Source organism: Choloepus didactylus, chromosome 6 (genome assembly GCF_015220235.1).
Source record: "Choloepus didactylus isolate mChoDid1 chromosome 6, mChoDid1.pri, whole genome shotgun sequence".
Lineage (NCBI taxonomy): Eukaryota > Metazoa > Chordata > Mammalia > Pilosa > Megalonychidae > Choloepus > Choloepus didactylus.
The window spans coordinates 9,409,219-9,432,555 of record NC_051312.1 but is presented as its reverse complement, the minus strand read 5'-3'; the positions used below and the strand labels follow the sequence as shown (position 1 = coordinate 9,432,555).

The following is a 23,337-nucleotide window of genomic DNA, read 5'->3' as shown; positions in this document are numbered from 1 at the left end:
AACAAGGAGAAAGGTATCAAGGCCTATTTCATACCCAGGAAAAAAAAAGCTACCAACGTAGGGTGGGGAAAACTTTACATCAACAGTAAGTGCTATTAAGATTTACACTTTATATTTTTATGTATTTTCTATTTTTTTTTTTACTATGAACACATTATTTCTACAATCTGAACAAGATAAAATTATAAAACAATTTAGGAGTTTTAGTTGACTTGGGGCTCAACCCGCCAACAGGGAGATGGAGCAGCCAAAAAAGATAAACAAAGCTCACATGACCTTGGACGAGACGAGAAGAAGCGTGGGGATGACCTGCAAGACCTCCAAGACCACCTCCCTCCGCCTGGGGCTGCCGCCGGAGTCGCCGGGCAGGGAGGGGGCCACGGGAGGGCCCGGGAGGTGGGTGGGGACCTGGCCCCTCTTTCCTCGCCCGTGACCTTGGCCGTGTCACTAACCTCTCAGTTCCCTCAGCCATAAGAGGAGATGGTTTCACGAGTTCTGAAGTCCCTTCCGGTTACACAGACTTTGTGCCTCTAGGACCCACCTAGATAAAAGCCTCGGGGACCCCACGGACAAGCTGCAGCAGGGACCAGGAGGGCCGCGGACCGGAGAGGGGTGCTCTGTGGGGAGCCTGGGTGTGGCTTGAGGAGGAGGGTCCGGGCTCCCTCCAGGCAGCTCCAGGGAAGGCAGAAGCCGAGAGGTGAGAGGCAGAGGGGAGCAGACTCCATCTCAGGGCAGAAGAGTCAGCTGCTCTGGAGCAGGAGCCCCGGAACTGACACGAGTGGGGCCCCGGCAGGGCCGGGGGCCATTTGTCAGGGATCTGTGAAGGGATTCAATCCCCGGGCAGAAGTCAGGGCAAAATCATCTTCAAGGCCCTTTCAATGGTGAAATTCTATAAGGTCAGGCTGATGGGCAGTGGCCATGAATTTGGGACCTAATCACCTCCCAGGAAGGCGCGAGCCAGCGCAGAAATGCAGAGAACAGACTGGAATGGAAAAGAAAACACCAGAAAGAGTGAGACCCGTTGGAAGGCTGTTCCCGCCCTCTGGGCTTGGGGTACTGAGGACCTGGACTTGTGGGACGGGGCTCTCTGCTCTGCCCCCGGACCCCGCCTGTCCTCTGGGGCCGCCCAGGACAAGTCCACTCTCTTGGGCGACGGCAGCCACGTGACCCCGGAGAGCCCTCCCTTCTACAGACCCAACACGTTCCAAATCAACCCACCTGCCTTGGCGCTCATGTGCGCTCCCGTCCCAGTGTTCTGGTCTGTTTGGATACTCCCGAGCTCCTGTCCCCAGCTAACCCCTCTGCGCTCACCCTCCCCATTCTCCCTCTGCGATGCCCTCCCACCCCTGTCCTGCGGAAGGCGTCCCGTGGGCTCCGGGGCCGCCACTGGAGGGGGCCGAGGCAGGCCGGGTGACGCTGCCCATTAGGGTCACAGCAGTCCCACTTCCCGTGACAGAAGGACCACGGCATCTGGGAGGTGAGACCAAACCAAGAGGGGCTCCTGCTGACCAAGAGTCCTGGGAGCGGACGTGTGCTTTGGGCAAACACATACACAGCTCTGTAAGAGGAGCCAAGCACCGCTCCCATTTGCTGCACACTTAACTGTGCACCGGGCAGCAGCTCCCATTTGCTGATCTGACCCGAAGTCTGTAAACACTGAAGTCTGGGCTTTTTTCCCTTGGAAACAGATCCTTCTCAATCCGTTCTTCATTCACGTAGTTTCTGGACACGGAACACCTGCACTGGGCCACGCGGTGTGCGGTGGCCTTGGGGAGGTGAAGAGGATCCTGCTCCCCACACAAGGGAAGAGATGGCTGCACCGGGTGACCACAGAAGGCAGCAGGAAGGGCCAGGCTGCCCTGGGGCTCGCGGCTTCATCTCTGACCACGGCAGAGATGGCATAAGCTCCGATATGTCAACTGATGTCACAGAGTGGAGATGGGAGAGGGGACAGGAGCATGGCTGAGCCCCGCCCCCGCCCCCCATCTATCCAGGGCCCCGGGCAGGGGGGCTCATCGGGCTTTCCAGCCACCCTGTGAGGTTGGCACTACTACTGTCATTTTACAGACGAGGAAAGTCAAACCTAAAGAGGTAAGAACCAGCCGAGGCAAGCAGGTCATCGGGTGTGACCTGGCAGAGCCGGATGTGAGCGCAGCCGCCTGGCTCCAAGCCGGCGCACCCGACGGCACCCACTGCCTGCCCAGGAACAGAGAGAAGAGGGGGGAGAGCCCTGGGCCCCACTGCAGGGAAGGGCCAAAGGCCTCTGGGGAGCCAAGTGGGGCGGGACCCAGCTCTGTCCCCAGAAACGCCTGGTGCATTGGTTCCTGTCAAATTGCAGCCACTGCTGTCTTAAATACTCCGATCAGGGAGAAACGGTGGGAGAGGGCCAGGAGACGGAGGGCCTGGGGAAGGACTTGGGGGAATCTGAGTGGGCCGGGACAGGCCGCACCCACAGGGGCTCTGGGTGCCCTCCCAGCATCCGCCCCCACGCACCCTGCCCTCCTCCCTACAGTCCCAGTTTTCCAGAGCAACGATCTTGGTCCCGTCCACACCACCTCAGCCCGACCAGTCCAGCTGGCTCCTGCCGTCCCCTCCCTGCCGCCCCCGCGGCTGGCTCCGGGGGCTCCAGGTAACAGGCCCGGGCGCCTCCCTCCCCACGCGCAGGCAGCGGGTGAGTCGCCGAGGGAGACCTGGGGAACTGGAAGGACTTGGCGTCCCTTCTGCCTGAGGCACAAAGGAACCCGCCAGCGGTAATAACAGGGCAGAGGAGCGGGCCCCTGAGCCTGGGGCGGGGGGAGACGCCTGCCACAGCACCCTGGGCCCCTGCCAGGCCCCCCACCATCAGTGCCCGTCTCCGAGCCGCAGGGGTCTCTTGGTGGGAGACCTGGCTGTTCCCGCCCCCCGGAAGGGATTCCCTCTAATATCCCCTACACACATTTCTCTTTCACCGATCTTCCAGAGAGTTCTAAGAGGCTCCCGTCAGGAATTTCTGAAGCCTTGTGTGGGGACTTCTGGGGTTCTGCCGTAAGCCCCCCGACATGAGTGGGCAATTCTCAAGCAGCCCTGACAGAGCCTGGAGCCGAGAGGCAGCCAGGGTGCTTCTGGGGTGAGCACTGGAGCAGGAGCCCTCAGCTGCATGTACTTGTTTGGAGTTTGGGATTTACACTAAGATGCACAGACTGAGGAGACTTTGTCAAAAGAAAGGAGGAGAGAACAAGAGCAAAGAACCACGGGTCTGGGTGGGAGAGTCAGCGGAAACCAACATGTACACAAATCCCAAGTGATTCAGGAATATCGGGAGTCGAAATGAGTCTTTAGCAGATTACTTTTTAGCCTTAAGATTTTAGCCTTCTTAGTATAGAGTTCTTTCATGTCAATAAAAAATATATATATATACCCCATGGAAAACTGGCAAATAGTACGGATGAGCTATTCATGAAAAAACTTCAAATGATAAAAATTGTATGGAGAAAACACAACTTCATTCACAAAGAAAAGAAAATCAAAATCAACTACGTTTTAACTATATAGACAATCTAAATGTTTAACTGTAGAGTACCATTAAGAAATTATCATGGTTTGATGGGCCACCTCTACCACAGGACTTGCCCTTGGGAAGACGGTTGCTGCAAAGGAGAGGCTAGGCCTCCCTGTAATTGTGCCTAAGAGCCTCCTCCCGAATGCGTCTTTGTTGCTCAGATGTGGCCCTCTCTCTCTAGCTAAGCCAACTTGGCAGGTGAAATCACTGCGCTCCCCACTATGTGGGATCTGACACCCAGGGGAGTGAATCCCCCTGGCAATGTGGTATATGACTCCCGGGGAGGAATCTAGGCCCAGCATTGTGGGATGGAGAACATCTTCTTGACCAAAAGGGGGATGTGAAAGGAAATGAAATAAGCTTCAGTGGCAGAGAGATTCCAAAAGGAGCCGAGAGATCACTCTGGTGGGCACTCTTACGCACAATATAGACAACCCTTTTTAGGTTCTAATGAATTGGAATAGCTAGCAGTAAACACCTGAAACTATCAAACTACAACCCAGAACCCATGAATCTTGAAGATGATTGTATAAAAATGTAGCTTATGAGGGGTGACAATGTGACTGGGAAAGCCATATGGACCACACTTCCCTTCGTCTAGTTTATGGATGGATAAGTAGAAAAATGGGGGAAGAAAAAAAAAAAGGGCACCCAGTGTTCTTTTCTACTTTAATTGTTCTTTTTCACTTTAATTTTTATTCTTACTATTTTTGTGTGTGTGGTAATGAAAATGTCAAAAATTAATTTTGGTGATGAATGCACAACTATATAATGGTACTGTAAATAACTGAATGTATGCTTTGCTTTGTATGACTGCATGGTATGTGAACATATCTCAATAAATATGAATTAAAAAATAAAAAAAATTATCATGGAGGATTATGTATTTACTAAATATCATATAAAATATTCAATAACAGGAAAATGTTTACAGTACATTAAGTAAAGAAAGCAGGTCTCAAAACCATATTCTGAGCTGGTCGCATTTTCCATTTTAGTGAACATAACTAGGGACACCTATATTTCAGAAAAGTTATGGGAGATGAAACACCTCAGTGTTCACAGTAGATCACAGTGGCAGAATTGGGATTTCTATTTTCTTCCTTTTGTTTTTCTATATTTTGTACATTTCTACAATGATCATACAGCTTCCACAGTGAAAAGAAACCCTCTTGGTGATTTTGGAAGCATTCTCGGCAGGGGGGAGGTAAGGATCATTTGCCCGATATATGTACACAGTCTTCACCGAGAAGTGAAGATCCTTCTCCGGTCTGATGGTTATAGGAGTGGAGGTGGGGTGGGAATGGGGAAGAGGAACGCTGGGGGGACAGACTGTTTGAGGTCACCTCGGGTGAGGAAAAAGCTCCAGGAATCCTGATGTCCGGTGTGACTCCGAGGTCTAAAGGGACTGTAGACACTGTAGGGGAAGCATCAAGGAGCTGCAGTCAGAGATTGTGAGTCTGAATCCTAGGTCTACCATTGACACTGAGGAAGCCATTGAACTTTTCTGAGAGTGAGTTCCAACGTCTATAGGTGGAAGTAACAGTAACAGGGTCTTCTTGTGAGGATCCACTGAGATAACACATGGGAAAGGGCTCTGGAAAGGATAAAGAAGTAAGCCAGGGTTGGGGGCTGCAGTTCACGGCGCCTGGTTTACCCCCCTCCACCTACACCTGTTTACTGACTGTTTTGGCAAAATGCTCAGGGGCTGAGTTGGGTGGACTGAGGATGCCGTGGCTTGTCATCTGAGGAGACTGGGAGGGGCTGGTGGCAGTTCCAGTTGGGTGGGTCCCCACCCTGCATGAGACTAGCAAAGTCACGGCTTCTGGATGGAGGTGGTGAGCAGGCTCATGAGTCACGAGCCCCTCTTGCCCAGGACTGGTTGGCTCACTCTGACAGCTCCACTGTCTGCTGTCATGCAGGATGGCCCCAAACATTCTCAGTGAGTACCACTTTCTTCCTTCCACCTGGCTGAAGAGAATCTAGTCGTCAGGTGACAGACTCCCTAAGTGTTGACATGTTTGGGATTCTAGACTGAATAGCCCCAAGCCCTTCAGTCCTTCAAATGAGATACCTTCTTCCTTGCTTTTCTTTTCTTCTTTTTTGCCCCTTCCTGCCTTCCCCTGGGTTTTACCTCTTTCTTTTCTGGGATTGTTTCACTGCTCTCCTGTCCCTGTCCCTCAGTTTCTCTCTCCTGCAACCACCTCTCTGGCTCCATGTCCAACCAGCCTCTTCTCTGTGACCCCACCACATGGAGCCGCAGCTAAAGTCCAGGGGGGACCGTGCGATGAGGGAGGCAAGATGGCCATTGTCAGCAGAGTGGGACAGTGAGGCTGTGCGCCTGCAAGCTTCTTCATTCTTCACTTCATCACTGGACTTCCTCAGAATTATCCAGTGAGCCTAAAATGTACATGTCTGGCTTTCTAAGTCTTTTCTAATACTCCAGCTAACCCTATGTTCCCCCATCCCCGAAAAATCCCTCCCTCTTCCATGAAGCCCTCTGGGTTTATCTCTGCTTGCCGGTGCTGACACGTCCTGGACTGGTTCCGCCTGGTGAGCGGAGAGACTCGGGGCACCTCCTTGGCACAGGCGGGGAGAGGCGGTCCAGGAACAGCCTCACGTGGTTTCAGCTGGGTTGGGGGCTCTCCCTCCATTCTAGGCTCTTCTGCTCATCCCCGCTATCCAGCGGCGAGTCAGGATGGGAGGTTTTCTCTGTCTCCTTCATTCCGCAGAACCCCACCCCACTATGTTTTTTCTAAATCAGAATCTCATTTCGAAATCTCCTGCCCAAGGGGTTTCCCAACACCTCCCAGTTTTGAATCAACCTGTTGTTGACAGCACTCCCAGATCAGGAAGAGGGACTTAAGTGGGACCAGCCCTGACACTGCGCCCTGAAGACACTCCTCTCTCGGTAGTAGTCGTCACCTGCTGGCATCTGAACAAACAGATCTACCCCCTCCTTATCTTCCATGGTGGATAAAACCAAGGAGGCTCCAAGCTGGGAACCAGGACTGGCCAGATGGCGGGTCCCAACCCTGCCTTATGCCTTCCCAGGGCGACACAGGTGTGGGGCTATAGCTGCAGGTTCGGGCCTGCACTGGGGGACATCCTCTCCAGACACCCCGTGAAATTCTCTGCCCCAAGAGGGGTCGAGTCTCCCACACCCAGCCCCGTGTGAGGGGCCATCCCACAGGAATACATGGCTTAGTCCCCACGGTAGACTGATGGGGCAGACGTCAAGCAACGGGAACCCGGACTCAAGAGCAGCCTCTGGAGCAGCCCCGGAGAACTGGGTCAGTGAAAACGGGTCGTCCTCTGCCTGTGAAGGTGACACACAGACCCACTGTTGTAACCGAAAGCTCCCTGTCACCGAGGAGGGTTGGCCTGAGGTCTGTGGCCACTGGGTACAATTCTTCTCCAGAGGAAGCCAAATGACAATTATGGGGTTGAAATGGCAGCCTGGGTCCCTGCATCTAGCTGACAAGGTATTTCACCTTCGTTTTTATTTGAAAAATCTATTCAAAGCCTCCATTCTGCAGCCAGTTCCCCGAGAGACCCCTGCCCCTCCGAATGAGGAGGGTAGAAGACAGACATCCAGCCCACCTCTGGGGGCTCTCATCACCCTCTCATGGCATGAACCCTGCTCTACTGGAATGAGGCTGTTCTCTTGCTCCTATAGTTTAAAGAGCGAAAGCCCCTGATGCCCCGGGAAGCTCCTGCTCTTGGCACTCGGTGTCACTCTTGCGTCACCTTCCACTGAGGGGTATACACTGACTGGTGGAGAGAGAAGAACCCTCTCTCCTCCACGCCCCCCTCCGTCCCCACCACACGCACACAGGCACTCACACATATTCACACACATGCCTGCATGTTCTCATGCACACTCACGCTTACACCCAATCCCACACGCACACGCAGTCCCAAGGCAGGATCCCAGTTCGCCTGGAGGAAGGGCAAGTGTCCTTCACCTGAAGGTGACGGCCATCCTGGGGCTCAGGGGTCACAGGGGGGCCACCGGGGGGGCGGGAGGGGAAGGGCCTCCTGGGGCTTCCTGGGCGAAGCCTCACCTTCCCAGAGCAGAGCCTCGGTGGAACTGTTGGATGCTGGATTTCTCTAGCATTTTCCTAAAACCCCATATTCCTCAGCAGACAAGCTAACAGCACAAACGCCATGAGTCACTTGACATCAAACTGGCAAATTCTGGTGGCAGAAACATGGAAAAGATCGACATCAAGCTGTTCATGGCCGTGAGGGGTGCCACCTCTCCCCGTTTCCCGGGCATGGGCTATCAGGCCTTCGTCATTCAGCTTGTCATATTTTACCTGCGTGGCAGTTCACAATTTCGCTCTGCTAAGAACACCTGTTGGCAACCAAATGCATTTTCTAATCCCTTTCAGCTCCTGTAATTAAACTTCTCCTCTTGGGTTCCATGGCCACCGCTGCCTTTTCCCGGCGTCCTTGCTCAGCCTGGGCTCTCACCCAAACACCAGAGGCTCCTCTCAACAAGCGTTTAATGAGCTCCCGCTGGGCCCTGGGCTCACCCCAGAGTCTCCTTCTGCAAACTGCTCCCTCCCCCCACTAGAAGATTCCTCTGTCCTTGAGGTACTCCCGTGGGTGAATGACTTTGTGGGGCCACGGTGGGGCACACAGACCTAATTTTTTTCTCATGAGAAATCAACTCTTTTCCCACCATTTCGGGGTGAGGAAGGAGTCTGGATAGCCCTTAAATATCACAGGCTTGGTGAGGAACCAGTTACCCAAGAAGAGTTGGGGTGGAAAGAGCTGCCTGGCCTAGGCTGCAGCCTCCTTTACCCCACTCCTGCCTGCAGCCTCCCAAGCACCTCATCTAGGTTACGAGGCTTGAGGTTACCTTGATGTTCCCCGATTCCTGGCCGGCTGACAACTGGACAGCCCAGAACAGCCGCTCTCCCCTCAGGCCCTCCCTGTCTTTCCGGACACCTCACTGTGCAGGTGAGCCGGCGTAACCATTTCCCTGCCGCCTCAGCTTTGAAAACATCTCGTAAATGCACATCAGAGGAAAGAGTCTTTTCATTCCGCCTATTATTAATTCCTAGAACAGGGGCTGGAAATATGCAGCCCAGCAGGTCACCCTGGAGACAAACGAGGAGACACCAGCAGCCAGACTGCCATTTGTCCTATTCCTGGAGATAGGACCATCAAGGCCAAGGTCAGGAACGCTCAGCTCCCCCCCTTCTCTCCTCTCTGGCACCGCATCCAGGGCAGCAGAGGGAAGCCTGGACGGCGGGGAAGTGTGACTGACCCGAGGGTAATGACGAGCTGGCTGTACTTAGTTGAAGTTATTCAAAGGACTTTATGCTGTTATCGCATTGCTCTTAAAAACATCCAGGAAGGAATAAAGAAGGGAAGAGGCACAAGACTTCTTATTTCATAAAAAAACAAAACAAAAAACAAAACCTGGAAAACAAAAAATGTGAATGGGAAGGAGGGGAGGGGAGGAAGAAGCTTTTGGGTGAACCAGCTACTACTCTCTCCACCCGTAACATCAACAAGAAGTAGAACTGAACTCTTTGCCCCTAGCCTCACACTACAGTCAATAAGACAGATAGAGAGCTAATTTGGGGGTGAAGGTGGGGGTTCTTGACTCTGGCAGACTCGGACAATTCTGACTGATTTCATAAAAGGAGCTGAAATTGGCACCTGTCAAACCACAAATTCCCCCTGCCCTGCCTTCCCCAAACTTTGCAAATAACAGAGATGCTCACTCGAGTAATTAGAAAGAAAAAACAAAACTGTCAGCTAAGTAGTTTGAGAATGTTTAGGTGTGGCTGGAAGCCAGACCTGTGGATGGTCAAAAATACTAGTTTAATAAGCTTGTAAACTTGGAGTGACTCGTCACATCTTACAGTGAGGTCTGGGGTTCAACTGTTTCATCTTTGAAATTGTAGCATTCATCCCTAACCACTCCTCCGGTCTGCTCTGTGCTTTGCTTCTTCACAATTTATTCTTTTACCCAGTTAACTGACCCAAACAATGGGACAGCCAGGGCTTTGTAAAAGGAGATAACTCATGACAAGGTTTTCTGAGGTTTTACTGCTTTCCTTCCCTCCTTAGTCTGCCCCAAGCTACCCAAAATACCTCTTCCACTGTGTTGACATCTTTTACACATTTCCATGCCTCTCATAAGAGGAGGGACCTGCCTGGCTGACTCTCACAAATTCACAAGGTTCTCTACTGCTCAAGTTCAAAGTGCTCTCAGTCCTCTTTCTTGTTGGAGCATGCTTCTAGCTCTTTCGATCTATGGTGTGTCTAAATATGAATTTGACTGAACTTCAGGGAAATAGTGCATAATGTGCCACAAGATGGCAAACAAATAATGCAAACAATGCCTTGCTGACAGGGTGAGTGTAACGTTGCAATCAGCCGGGTCAGCAGCATTCTCCAGGCTCTGAATGCAAACACATAACAGCTCCCGGGGCTTCCCATGGTGACTCATGGGTGATGTAATACGCGAGGCCACGGCTAGATCTATAGATGCTCTCCCTTCCTACTCCGCTGGCTTTTTAGAACCTAACATTTAGGACACCGCTTCAATATTTTACTTGATTTCTGATCCATGCCAGCCTGGAGACTAAGACAGAACAAGCCTCCAAATGAATAATTTTTCCGGAGCCCTAAGACAGTATGGTTAAAATTCAGAGCTATGCGTGAGCCTGCTGTCCCACGCCATGGAACTATCTACTAATTAAACAAACAGACAGACAGCCTTATAATTGGGTCAACTCCATATACTCTGACTTAAGCCCTTGGTTCCAAGATAAGAGTATTTAGAAGGCGTATCTCACTGACTAATAACAGAGAAATGCTCTCCTTACACCCAAGCATGGACTCTGTAGAGCAGAGTCTGCGGCCACCACCCAGAACCTCCCACATGAGTTTTTGTCCTTCAGACCCTGTTATTCTAACTGGCTTGTGCTTCTGAGGCTATTACAAAGACAAAAGAGAAGTCCCAATCCTTGGGAAACCATCATGACATCCTAAGAAGTCATGGTGCAAAAGTTCCCTGATTCTACTCTCCCACCCAGTCCAAGACAGGGTCACGCCCTTGGTCCCAGGTTGGTTCATCTCAGCCATGAGGCATCTGCCATCTTGTGCCATCTCCTGCCAACTCAGTGCCCAGCCAGTTTCCTCCCAGAGCTTCTCAGGAGCCGCAGGAAGCACCTCCAGGGGGTGACAGCTCCCTTCGGGGAGCCTAGCATCACCCTGAGAGCACTGCCCCGAAGCCTCCCCCATTGGCACGTGGATAGGAGGACTCAGGAAAGAGGGAGACATCCTGGGATGCAGCGCCCCAGGTCTGAGAACCAAGGAGAAGGCACAGAAATGGCACGCGCTGCACAGGCCTGAGCTGGGAGGCTGAGCTAGAAACCGAATGACGAAACAGAAACGCATCCTCAACAGCACTGATCAAACTTCCAGATTAGCTCAGGGTCTTTTTTTGTTTTTTTTCCTTCTCCAATTTTTTACTTCATCACTGTTACATGGGTATTTCCCCCGGGCATGTGAAACTTGCTGCCTCTCTTCTTCAGTCCTCTTCAGAACTGAAGAGAGGTGAGAAACACCAGCTCTTGGCTCTCTGCCAGATTAGGTCATGCAGGTATGGCGCCTTCTCCTTATGCACATCCAGTATAACCTACAACCGTGTTATCTAACAGTCACTGAGTGTTTCGAACGAGGCACAACAGTGGGGAGGGAGCTGCAAAAGACATGGTCCCTGCCTCCGGGAGCTTTTGTGAGCCTGATCAGGCCAGCACAGATGTACCTGGCTTCACACACCTGGAAGTAAAAGAGTCTGCATGAAGTCAGCTTTTTCTCAATGGAAGCCTCGTTTCCTACTGACCCGCTGGATAATCAAGGACCATTTACTTTAGTTGAAGACTGACCTTCCGCTGGTCACAGCTTCTGACAGCCTCCAGTTTTTTCTGCTCTCCCTCCTATTTAAATGTTTCAGAGGAGCTCTGTATTTCAAGAAGCCCAAGCAAGAACCTCTGGTAAAGCGGAGACTATTTCTGTAAATGAGTAAGTCTTCCCAAATCCGTTTGCCTCAGCTGGGATTGTATATAAATCCAAATTATAAATCATTTGGTCTAGAAAGGGTCTCTATCACACATTCCATTTTCTTTTCCTGTTTTGACTTTTTTTTTTTTTAATTTTATTACTAGAGAAGGTTTGCCACACAAACTGCAAAGGGTAGGTGACCAGTTTCTGTCCTGCTACATCCAAAGGTCTTTTAAGTTTCTAAGTTACAAGTTGTCATTATCAATGCCTGGCATTAGAAGGGAATCAGGGGAATCAGAAGTGTCCAGACCAGGGCTGGGGATGCTGGACGTCCCAGCTCTGCCTGGGCCTCTCCGGTGACCACATATTCAGGACCGAGAACTGGTGGTGGGCAGACGCGTGTCTGACAAAGGGCCAGTGTGCTTCTGCCCCAGAAATTGAGCCTGTCCCAGAAAACTGGGGACACATGGTGGCCCAGAGGACAGCTCTAATAAGAAGACCTTCTGGGCTGCCTTCGGCTTAGTAACTGCTCCGGGGCCTCTCGTTCTCTCTTCTCTCAATTCTCTCCCCTCAGCCGCTCTCCTTAGGCACCAGAGTTAACGAAACCAATTAAAGCAGACATCCCAACAAGTCCCCCAAACCAACCAATGCCCAATTTTCATTTCCTTTTTTTCTCAAATCAGTCTCCCCTTTTAAAAAGAGACATGTCAGCAGTAAATGCACATAACTTCTACTTATTCCGGGCAGCAGCTGTTTATTGCACTGCATCAAACTGGCCCTTTGCAGATCAAAAAAGTAATTATTCCAAAGAAAGCTTTATGGTTAAAATTAAACCACAGTCCAAAAGCCATTAGAATCTGGACTTCGGACAAATGCCAAAGAGGACAGTTCTAGGCATCTTCCTGAGAGAAAAGGAAGGAGACCCACCAGAACGGAGAGATCTTAAGCAAATGATGATATTAAAAACAAACAAAAAAAAAGTAAATAAAATATTGAAACCTGTTCAACCGCCCTACTCCAGTTAGAGGGCACTTTTAACAATATTAGGAAAGCGAAACTAGAGGTGGGTGGGGTGGAAACGCTGCCAGGCCATTCCTAAAGAAACTCAAAGATCGTGCCTACATGAGGGACGTGCCATGCAGCACCGCTGCACCACGCGGTGGTGACTACCAGCGTAGCAATTTGGGGTGGGGTGGGGGACTCCCTGCCCCGGGGGTCTGAACCTAGGTTCTGGGGATCCCTAGCTCATCACTTGAGATGATCCGGGTTACTTTCCCTGGTTTATCACTCTGCAGCTTGGTTAAGAAAAAATCATCTAGGAAAACACAGGTGTACACCTCAGTGTGCAAGAAAAAGCCCGAGGGAGCTGAGAGCTGGCTGGGTCCCGGGTCCAGGTGCATCTGGGGGTGGGCGAGGCTCTGTGAGGTGAGTCCCAGGCCGGCTCAGCAGTGCCCTCTACTGGGAGGCCGGGAGCACGCCTCCGCGAGCTGCGCGGGCGCTGGACCACGCCGCCGGGGCGTGCGGCACTGTCTCCTTCCAGCCAGCGCGTGACTGCCCTCTGCCGGACGACGGGCTTTTCCGCCCCGACCGACAGATGGCCCAAGGGGAAAGCACTTGAGCTAGGAGCCCTGCCAGGTGGCATCAGCCAAGGCACGGCCTTCCGGGCCTCGGTTCCACATCTATAAAATGGGAGTGACGGTAATGTCTGTCCTTGCAGACCTCGAAGGGTTGTTACCAGGAGCAAATGAATGAAGTTCCACGGTTTTGATCCTTGCTGCCTACTCTGCCCTACTCGGACGTTTCTCCTCGATGTCTCTGGAGTAGGAGCACAATTATAAAAGCAACACGGTTATGTTATTCCAGCAGCTTTAAAAGCTAGTGGCATCTCTTTTAGTAGCTCTAATAACATTACAAACCTTTCTCAAAGTATCCTGCATTTTTTTTTCTTACAAGCACTTATTGTAACTTTAATTTTCCGGCAATTATCCATTCAGAGTCTAAATCTCCCCTAATTTCGGAGTCGGGAATCTGTACTTTCTCACCAGGTATCCCAGTACCTGCCTAATACAGTAGATACTGCCCAGCATACACTCGATAAATGTCTGTGGAATAAGCAAGTACATAAAGTACAGGGGTCAGTGAGTCAGGCAAGAAAGAAAGGCACAATGTCAGAAATGGAGAAATCCTCTTTCAGAGTGGCAACATAATTTACTATTAAAAATGAAAGGGCACCCACACATTTGTATGTATATATACATTATATACATGGGCAACTGATTTCCAACAAAGGTGCAAGAGCAGTTCAGTAGAGAAAGGAGTGTCTTTTCAACAAATGGTGCAGGAATAACTGAATTCCAAAAAAATGAATTTTGATCCATTCTTTCCACCATATATAAAAATCCACTCAAAATAGATCATAGGCCTAAACATAAACCTTGGAACTATGGACCCTACAGAAGCAAACATGCAAGAAAATCTTTGTGACCTTGGTTGAGGCAAAGATTCATTAGCTACAACACAAAAATCATGTCCCATAAAAGAAAAAGCTGATAAATTTGATTTCATCAAAATTAACAACTTCGGCTTTTTGAAAGATACTGATAAGAGAATGAAAAGACAAGCCATGGAGTGGGAGAAAATATTTGCAAGTCATATATCTGGTAAAGGACACGCATCCAGAATACATAAAGAACTCTCAACAGTCAATAATTAAAAAGACAACTTATGTTTTTTTAATTGGAAAAAGATTTGAACAGAACCTTCACCGGGGATGGTATATAAAGACATGAAAAGATGCCCAACATTATCAGAAAAATGCAAGTAAAAGCACTATGAAATATGACTACACACTTATTATACTGGCTAAAATTAAAAAGAATGACCATACTAAGGGCTGATGAAGATGTAGAACAACCGGAACTTGCATACTCTATGATGGGAATGTAAAATGGAGGCACTTCGGAGAACAGGCCATTTCATGAAAAGTTAAACATACATCTATCACATCTAGCCATTCTACTTCTAGTCAATTACCCAAGATAAATGAAAGCATAGGGCCCTATAAAGATCGGTACAGGGAATAATAGCAGCTTTATTTGTAATAGCCACAAGTAGAAACAACCCAAAGTCCATCAACAGGAGGATGGTAAATTGTGGTATATCCATACAATGAAATAGTAATCAGCAAAAAAAATGAATGAGTTCTTGGTACATGCTACAACAGGTAGCATTTATTAGATTTCAAAATAGTTATTCTGAATGAAAGAAGACAGACAAAAAAAGAGTACAGACTGTATGAATCCATTTAAGTAAAGTTCTAGAAAATGCAAATCAATCTATAGTGACAGAAAATAAATCAGCAATTGCCTGAGGATAGGGTATAAAGCAGGGAGTCAGAGAGGGATGGGAGGAAAGGATTAAAAAGGGGCATGAGGAAATTTTTTTGGGTGATGGATGTGTCACTATCCTAACTGTGGTGATGTTTTCATGGATGTATTCATATGTTAAAAGTCATCAAATTTGATACTTTAAATGTGCATAGCTGACTGTATGTCAATTATGCTTGCCACAACAAAGCTGTTTCAAAAAGCTCATTGAGACTTCCAGGAAGATAGTGGAATAAGGACAGGCAGAACTCTCTCCTCTACCAGAAACACCTAGAGAGCAGGCAGAAACCGTCCAAAACAGTGGTCCAGGGGCTTGGGAGACCAGGAAGGGACCACTACAACAAATAAGGAAGAGCTGGATGAAAAAAACTGAGGAACTACAACTGAGAAATAGGGATGAGTGAACTTGACTGCACTCATCCTCCATTCCTGGGGCTGGCAGGTGTGCATCGGCTTGACTCCTGACAGCTGGCAGGACGTGGTGCAGATCTGGTCCATCAGTTGGCCAGCAAAGTTAACCCTCTAGGTCCCGTGGCCTACGGTCTTTCCACATGGGAGTACAGGAGCCAGCAGCTCTATTACATCCACAAACAGAGACTCCACCATGGTCCTGGGTGCCCATCCCCCACCCCCAAGGCTCGCAGCTTCAGGTGTGCCCCAATCTGGGAGAGATGGGAATGCCCTCCATTGGGAAAAGAGGGAGATGCAGAACACTCCTGATCTAACAGCCATCAAGAGCAACCCTCTGGGTCCTGCAGCCTTGAGCCTTGCTACACAGGGGACCAGGGCACTCATGCTCAACTATTTCCATGAACAAAGAAGTGGCAGTGAAGGAGAGAGCTCCACCTGGGCTCCCAGTGCCCACTCTCCCACCCCCCAAGGTCAGCAACTTCCAGTTGGTCTGGACCCTGCCTGGCAGCTGATGCAGTCTGGGGGAGGTACGGTTGTGGGGAATAGGTTTCCCAAGAGCACCATCTGCTGGGAAGCCTGGGAAAGTGCAGTCTGGGAAGGTGCTTTCCTGCCCACCCTCTAAGAACCTTTGAAACAGGTCTGCACCCGCTTTGTGAGACCCTGCCCCTGGTTTGGCTGGGAAATACTGATGAACCAAGTGCCAAAGGAGACCGTCAATGTGAACCCAAACAACAAAATCTTAGACAAGAGAGGGAAACCAACTTTCAAAATAATCTTATCAAGACAATCAGATGCCCAGAAACCAGCAAAAAATTATAAGGCACATCAAGAAACAAGAAGATATGGCCAAGCCAAATGATCAAAAGTTGGAGGAGACACAGAATTTGTAATAATTAATCAAGGATGTTCAAACATCTCTCCTAAATAATTTCAATAAGATGGTTAAAGAGATAAAAGATATTAAGAAGAACTAGGAGAGCATAAAGAAGAATTTGAAAGAATTCATAGAAAAATAGCAGATATTACAGAAATGAAAGATACTGTAGATGAAATTTAAAATATACTAGAGACACACAATAGCAGATTTGAAGAGGCAGAAGAAAGGATCAGTGACCTAGAAGACACACAACTAAATTCAAACACACAAAAGAACAAATGGAGAAAAAATGGAAAAATTTGAACTGGGTCTAAAGGAAATGACTGACAACATGAAGCACACATATATACAAATCATAGGCTTCTCCTCAGAAAGAGAAGAGAAGCATAAAGGACCAGGAAGAATATTTGAGGAAATAATAGCAAAAAAATTCCCAACCCTTATAAAAGACATAAATATGCAAATAAAAGAAGCCCAACATACTCCAAATAGAATAAATCCAAATAGACCAACTCAAAGACAAATACTAATCAGACAATCAAATACTAAAGAGAAGAAGAGAATCCTGAAAGCAGCAAGAGAAAAGCAATTCACCATATACAAGGGAAGCCATATAAGGCTAAGAGCTGACTACCTGTCAGGCACTATGGAGGCAAGAAGGCAGTGGTATGATATATTTAAGATACTGAAAGAGAAAAATTGCCAGCTGTTCTAGTTTTCTAATGCTGCCAGAATGCAAAACACCAGAGATGGATTGGCTTTTATAAAAGGGGGTTTATTTGGTTACACAGTTACAGTCTTAAGGCCATAAAGTGTCCAAGGTAACACATCAGCAATCAGGTACCTTCACTGGAGGATGGCCAATGGTGTCCAGAAAACCTGTTAGCTAGGAAAGCACATGGCTGGCGTCTGCTCCAAAGTTCTGGTTTCAAAATGGCTTTCTCCCAGGACGTTCCTCTCTAGGCTGCATTTCCTCAAAAATGTCACTCTTAGTTGCACTTGGGGTATTTGTCCTCTCTTAGCTTCTCTGGAGCAAGAGTCTGCTTTCAACGGCCATCTTCAAAATGTGTCTCATCTGCAGCTCCTGTGCTTTCTTCAAAGCGTCCCTCTTGGCTGTAGCTCCTCTTCAAAATGTTCCTCTCAGCTGCACTGAGTTCCTTCTGTTTGTCAGCTCATTTATATGGCTCTACTGATCAAGGCCCACCGTGAATGGGTACGGCCATGCCTCCATGGAAATATCTCATCAGAGTTATCACCTACAGTTGGGTGGGGCGCATTTCCATGCAAACAACCTAATCCAAACATTCCAATTTAACCCCCACTAATATGTCTGCCCCACAAGATTGCATCAAAGAATATGGCTTTTTCTGGGGGACACAATACATTCAAACTGGCACACCAGCCAAGAATTCTTTATCCAGCAAAGCTGTCCTTCAAAAATGCTGGAGAATTAAAAATATTCACAGATAAACAAAAGTTGAGAGAATTTGTTAACAAGAGACCTGCCCTTCAAGAAATACTAAAGAGTGTTCTGCTGGCTGAAAAAAAAGATAGGAGAGAGAGGCTTGGAGGAGAGAGTATAGAAATGATGATTATCAGTAAGGGTAACTAAAAGGATAAAAAAGAGAGAAAATTAATAGATCTGACAAATAAAAGACAAAGGATAAAATGTTTGAAGTAAGGAGAGCTTTTACAGTAATAACATTGAAAGTGAATGGATTAAACTCCCCAATCAAAACAAAGATTGGCAGAATGCATAAAAGAATATGATCCATCTATATGCTGTTTACAAGAGACTCATTTTAGACACAAAGATACAAATAGGTTGAAAGTGAATGGATGGAAAAAGATATTCCATGCAAGCAGTAACCAAGAAAATGCCGTGGTAGCTATAGTAATACCAGACAAAATAGACTTTAAATGCAAAAATATTATAAGAGACAAAGAAGGACACTACATGTTAATAAAAGGGGAAATTCACCAAGAAGAAATAACAATCATAAGTATTTATGCACCTAATTAAGGTGCCCCAAAATACATGAGGCATACACTGGCAAAACTGAAGGGAGTAATAGATGATGCTACAATAATAGTGGGAGACTTCAATACCACTCTCTTCAATAAATAGATCATCTAGACAGAGGAGCACTAAGGAAACAGAGAACCTAAATAATATGAAAAATGAAATAGACCTAACAGGCATATATAGATATCGTACCCCAAAACAGCAGGCTATGCATACTTCTCAAGTGTTCATGGGACATTCTCCAGAATAGATTATTTGCTGGGGCACAAAACAGCTCTTATTTTAAAAGACTGAAAAGTGAAAGCACTTTCCTTGATCATAAGGGAATGAAATGGGAAATCAATAACAACTGGAGAACCAGAAATTTCATAAATACATAGAGGTTAAACAAAATGCTCTTAAATATTTTGTTTAATCAGTGGGTCAAAGAAGAAACTGCTAAAGTAATCAGTAAATATGATACAAATAAAAACAAGAACACACATATTAAAAGAATTATACACCCTGACCAATTCGTTTTTTCCCCAAGGTATGGAAGGGTGGTTCAACACAAGAAAATCCATTAATGTAATACACCACATTAACAAATCAAAAGGAAAAAACCACACGATCATCTCAACTGACACAGAAAAGGGATTTCACAAAATTCAGCATCCTTTCTTGATAAAGATACTTCAAAAGGTAGAAATTGAAGGAAACTTCTTCAACATGAACAGGGGCATATATGAAAAACCCACAGCTAACATTGTACTCGATGAGAGACTGAAAGCTTTCCCTCTAAATTTAGGAACAAGACAAGGATGCCGACTGTCATCACTGTTATTCAACATTGTGCTAGAAATTCTAGCTAGAGCAATTAGGCAAGAAAAAGAAATAAAAGGTAAAACTCTCACTATTTGCAGAAAACATGATCCTGTATTTTTAAAATGCCGAAAAAACTATGACAAAGCTACTTAAGTTAATAAATGAGTTTGGCAAAGTGGCAGGATACAAGATCAATGCGCAAAAATCAGTAGTGTTTCTAAACACTAGTAATGAGCTATCCAAGGAGGTAATCAAGAAAAAAATTCCATTCACAATAGCAACTAGAAGAATTAAATATCTAGGAATAAACTTAACCAAGAATATAAAGGAACTGTACACAGAAAACTACAAAACATTGCTAAAAGAAATCAAAGAAGACCTAAATAAATGGAAAGACACTCTGTGTTCATGGATTGAAAGTCTAATGTCATTAAGATATTGTATTAGTTAGGGTTCTGTAGGAAACAGAATCAACAAGATATTTATAAATACAAGATTTATAAAAGTGTCTCATGTAACTGTGGGTATGCACAAGTCCAAATTCCATAGGGCAGGCAGCAAACTGGCAACTCCAATGAAAATGTTTGATGAACTCCTCAGGCAGCAAACTAGCAACTTCAACATACGTGTTCGATGAACTCCTCAGGAAACAAACAGGCAACTTTGACAGACTCCTCAGGAAACACTTTGCTGGTCAGCCAAAGAAGAAATGAAGGTCCTCTATCTGTCTCGCTTTAAAGTCTTCAACTTGACTGGATTAAATCCATCTGACTGCATTCTCTCATTGTGGAAGACACACCCTTCATTGACATCATCAGTCACAGCTGCATCCAGTTGACTGATGGTTTAACAAACCAGGCTTCTGGTTTATCAAGTAGCCACAAATGTCCTTGCAGCAACAGTTAGGCCAGTGCTTGCTTGACCAGACACCTGGGTACCATCACCTGGCCAAGTTGACACAGGAACCTAACCATCACAGTCCACCCCTTGTCAACTTGGCAGTTATACACATTACCTAAAGCCATAGGTTATCTCTAAGTAGAGAACAATAACAGACATATATTTCACATAACTATACTCCACTGTCCAGCCTACAACCGGAAATGCACCAAATCTCTCCAAAATAGGGTGCAAGTCCTTGGGTGACATTAACTCTTAAAATTGATTTCCTTTAACTTAAATACTGCAAAATGAATACAGCTTATGTCATATGATGAGGGGATAAGACAAAAGAATATTTGCTTTACAGACAAATACAAACATACTCATAACAAAACGAGGAACTACTCATGCCATTATAGTCCTCATTTCTGTAACTGGTCATGTGGCCATAGTTCATATTTATCACTACCTTCTTCCAGTACACATTCCATGTTCCCTTTACCCTCAGCAAGCACTTCAGCTGGCCATGGTTCTTTGCCTGGTGGGGTGACCCAAACCTTCATTCCTGAAGTTTCTTGGCCATTGATAGTCCTGCCTGGATTGGGTTGTTGCAGTTTTCTATTGACTTTAATCACAGGGTATGGTAGTACTAAGAGACGCCCTAGGGGATCTCCTGTATTCCAGGAAAACTCTTTTTTTACCTTCATTGTATAGGTGCAGTGCTATTTCCCCTTGATAGTCAGGATCAATCACTCCAGCCAGTAGAGTAATCCCCTTCCTTGCCTGTTGATTCAGAGGCATAAAAAGCCCAAAGTGGCCAGGTGGCAGTCTTAACTTCCAGTTCAATGGGATTATTATTGTGTATCCTGGTAGAAGCACTCCTCTTTTTGGAACAAAGACTTGTAGACCAGCAGAGCTTAAGCTTGCAGATATGAGAAGCAAAAATTTACCTAGTGTATCACTGGGAGTGATAATGACCGGTGCCACTCCTGTTTCCACCCCTTGATTCCCAGACCCATGAATCCTGGGTATGGGAGAAACAGTACCATAGAGTGGAAGCTGATTTAGAGCATACACAGCCTCCTGGAGAACACTGCCCCAGTCCTACAAGGTATTGCTACCTAGTTGGCACCATAATTGAGTCTTTAACAGGCCATTTCACCATTCTATCAACCCAGCTGCCTCTGGGTGATGAGAATTCATGAGCATGTGCCCATTCCCTCACTTCATTTGCTGTGAAGTGGGTTCCTTGGTCAAAAGCAATTCTGTGTGGAATACCATGATGGTGGATAAGGCATTCTGTAAGTCCACAGATGGTAGTTTTGGCAGAAGCATTTCATACAGGGAAGGCAAAACCATATCCGGAGTATGTGTCTATTCCACTAAGTACAAATCACTGCTCCTTCCATGATGGAAGTGGTCCAATGTAATCAACATGCCACCAGGGAGCAGGCTGATCACCTCGGGGAATGGTGCCATATTGGGGACTGAGTGTGGGTCTCTGCTGCTGGCAGATTGGGCAATCAGCAGTGGCTGTGACCAGGTCAGCCTTGGTGAGTGGAAGACCATATTGCTGAGCCCATGCATAACCTCCATCCCTACTACCATGACCACTTTGTTCATGAGCCCATTGGGCAGTGAAAGGAGTTGCTGGGAAAGAAGCTAACTGGTATCCACCAAACAGGTCATTTTATCTAGTTGGTTATTAAAATCTTCTTCCACTGAAGTCACCCTCTGGTGAGCATTCACATGGGACACAAATATCTTCATGTTTTTTGCCCACTCAGAAAGGTCTATCCACATACCCCTTTCCCAGACTTTGTCACCAATTTTCCAATCATGTTCCTTCCAAGTCCCTGACCATCCAGCCAAACCATTAGCAACAGCCCATGAATCAGTATACAAATGCATCTCTGGCCAGTTCTCCTTCCAAGCAAAATGAACAATCAGGTGCACTGCTTGAAGTTCTGCCCACTGGGAGGATTTCCCCTCCCCACTGTCCTTCAGGGACATCCCAGAAAGGGGCTGCAGTGCTGCAGCCATCCACTTTCGGGTGATGCCTGCATATTGTGCAGAACCATCTGTAAACCAGGCCCAAGTTTTCTCTTCCTCAGTCAACTGATTGTGAGGAACTCCCCAAGATGCCATAGCTGTGGGCTGGGAAAGAGAAGGTAAGGTGGAAGGAGTGGGGGCCATGGGCATTTGGGCCACTTCCTCATATAGCTTACTTGTGCCTTCAGGACCCACTCAGGCTCTATCTTGTATGTACCATTTCCATTTTATGATGGAGTGCTGCTGTGCATGCCCAACTTTATGGCTTGGTGGGTCGACAACACCCAGCTCCTGACAGGTAACTCAGGTCTCATGGTAACTTGGTGGCCCATGGTTAAGTGTTCTGTCTTTACTACGGCCCTGTAGCAGACCAACAGCTGTTTCTCAAATGGAGAGTAGTTATCTGCAGATGATGGTAAGGCTTTACTCCAAAATCCTAAGTGTCTACATTGTGATTCTCCTATAGGAGCCTGCCGAAGTCTCCAAACAGCATCTCTATTTGCCACTGACACTTCCAGCACCATTGGATCAGCTGGACCATATGCTCCAAGCGGGAGAGCAGCCTGCACAGCAGCCTGGACCTGTTGTAAAGCCTCATCTTGTCCCAGTCCTCACTCAAAATTAGAAGCTTTTCTGGTCACTCAGTAAATGGGCCAGAGTAGCACACACAAAAGAGGAATATATTGTCTCCAAAATCCAAAGAGGCCAACTAAACATTGTACCTCTTTTCTAGTCATAGGAGGGGCCAGATGAAACAGCTTATCCTTCACCTTAGAAGGGATATCTTGACATGCCCCACACCACTGGACACCTAAAATTTTACTGAGGTGGAAGACCCCTGTATTTTTGTTGGATTTATCTCCCATCCTCTGCCACACAAATACCTTACCAACAAATCCAGAGTATTTGCTACTTCTTGCTCACTAGGTCCCATCAACATGATATCATCAATATAATGGACCAGTGTGATGTCTTGTGGGAGGGAGAAATGATCAAGATCCTTGAAGACAATATTATGACATAGGGCTGGAGAGTTGATACAACCCTGAGGTAGCACAGTGAATGTAAACTGCTGGCCTTGCCAGCTGAATGCAAACTGTTTCTGGTGGCCCTTACTAAGAGCTATTGAGAAAAAAGCATTTGCCAGATCAATAGCTGCATACTAGTTACCAGGGGATGTGTTGATTTGCTCAAGCAATGATACCACATCTGGAACAGTAGCTGCAATTGGAGTCACCACCTGGTTAAGCTTATGATAATCCACTGTCATTCTCCAAGACCATCTGTTTTCTGCACAGGCCAAATAGGAGAGTTGAATGGGGATGTG

At 47.2% G+C, this 23,337-nt stretch overlaps 1 protein-coding gene across 10 annotated transcripts in view; it reads right to left on the bottom strand.

The window, feature by feature from the left end:
• Nucleotides 1-23,337, bottom strand: part of LOC119535985 — a 98,068-nt gene that overhangs the window by 10,175 nt on the left and 64,556 nt on the right. Inside the window, exon 6 of one of the 10 annotated variants that reach the window (XM_037838416.1) lies at nt 13,261-13,387. The exons of the other annotated variants lie outside the window; for them this stretch is intronic. The gene's annotated coding sequence lies outside the window, so the exon portion shown is untranslated. Of the gene's footprint in view, nt 1-13,260; nt 13,388-23,337 lie in introns of those variants that run through there. 10 annotated transcript variants of the gene reach the window in all.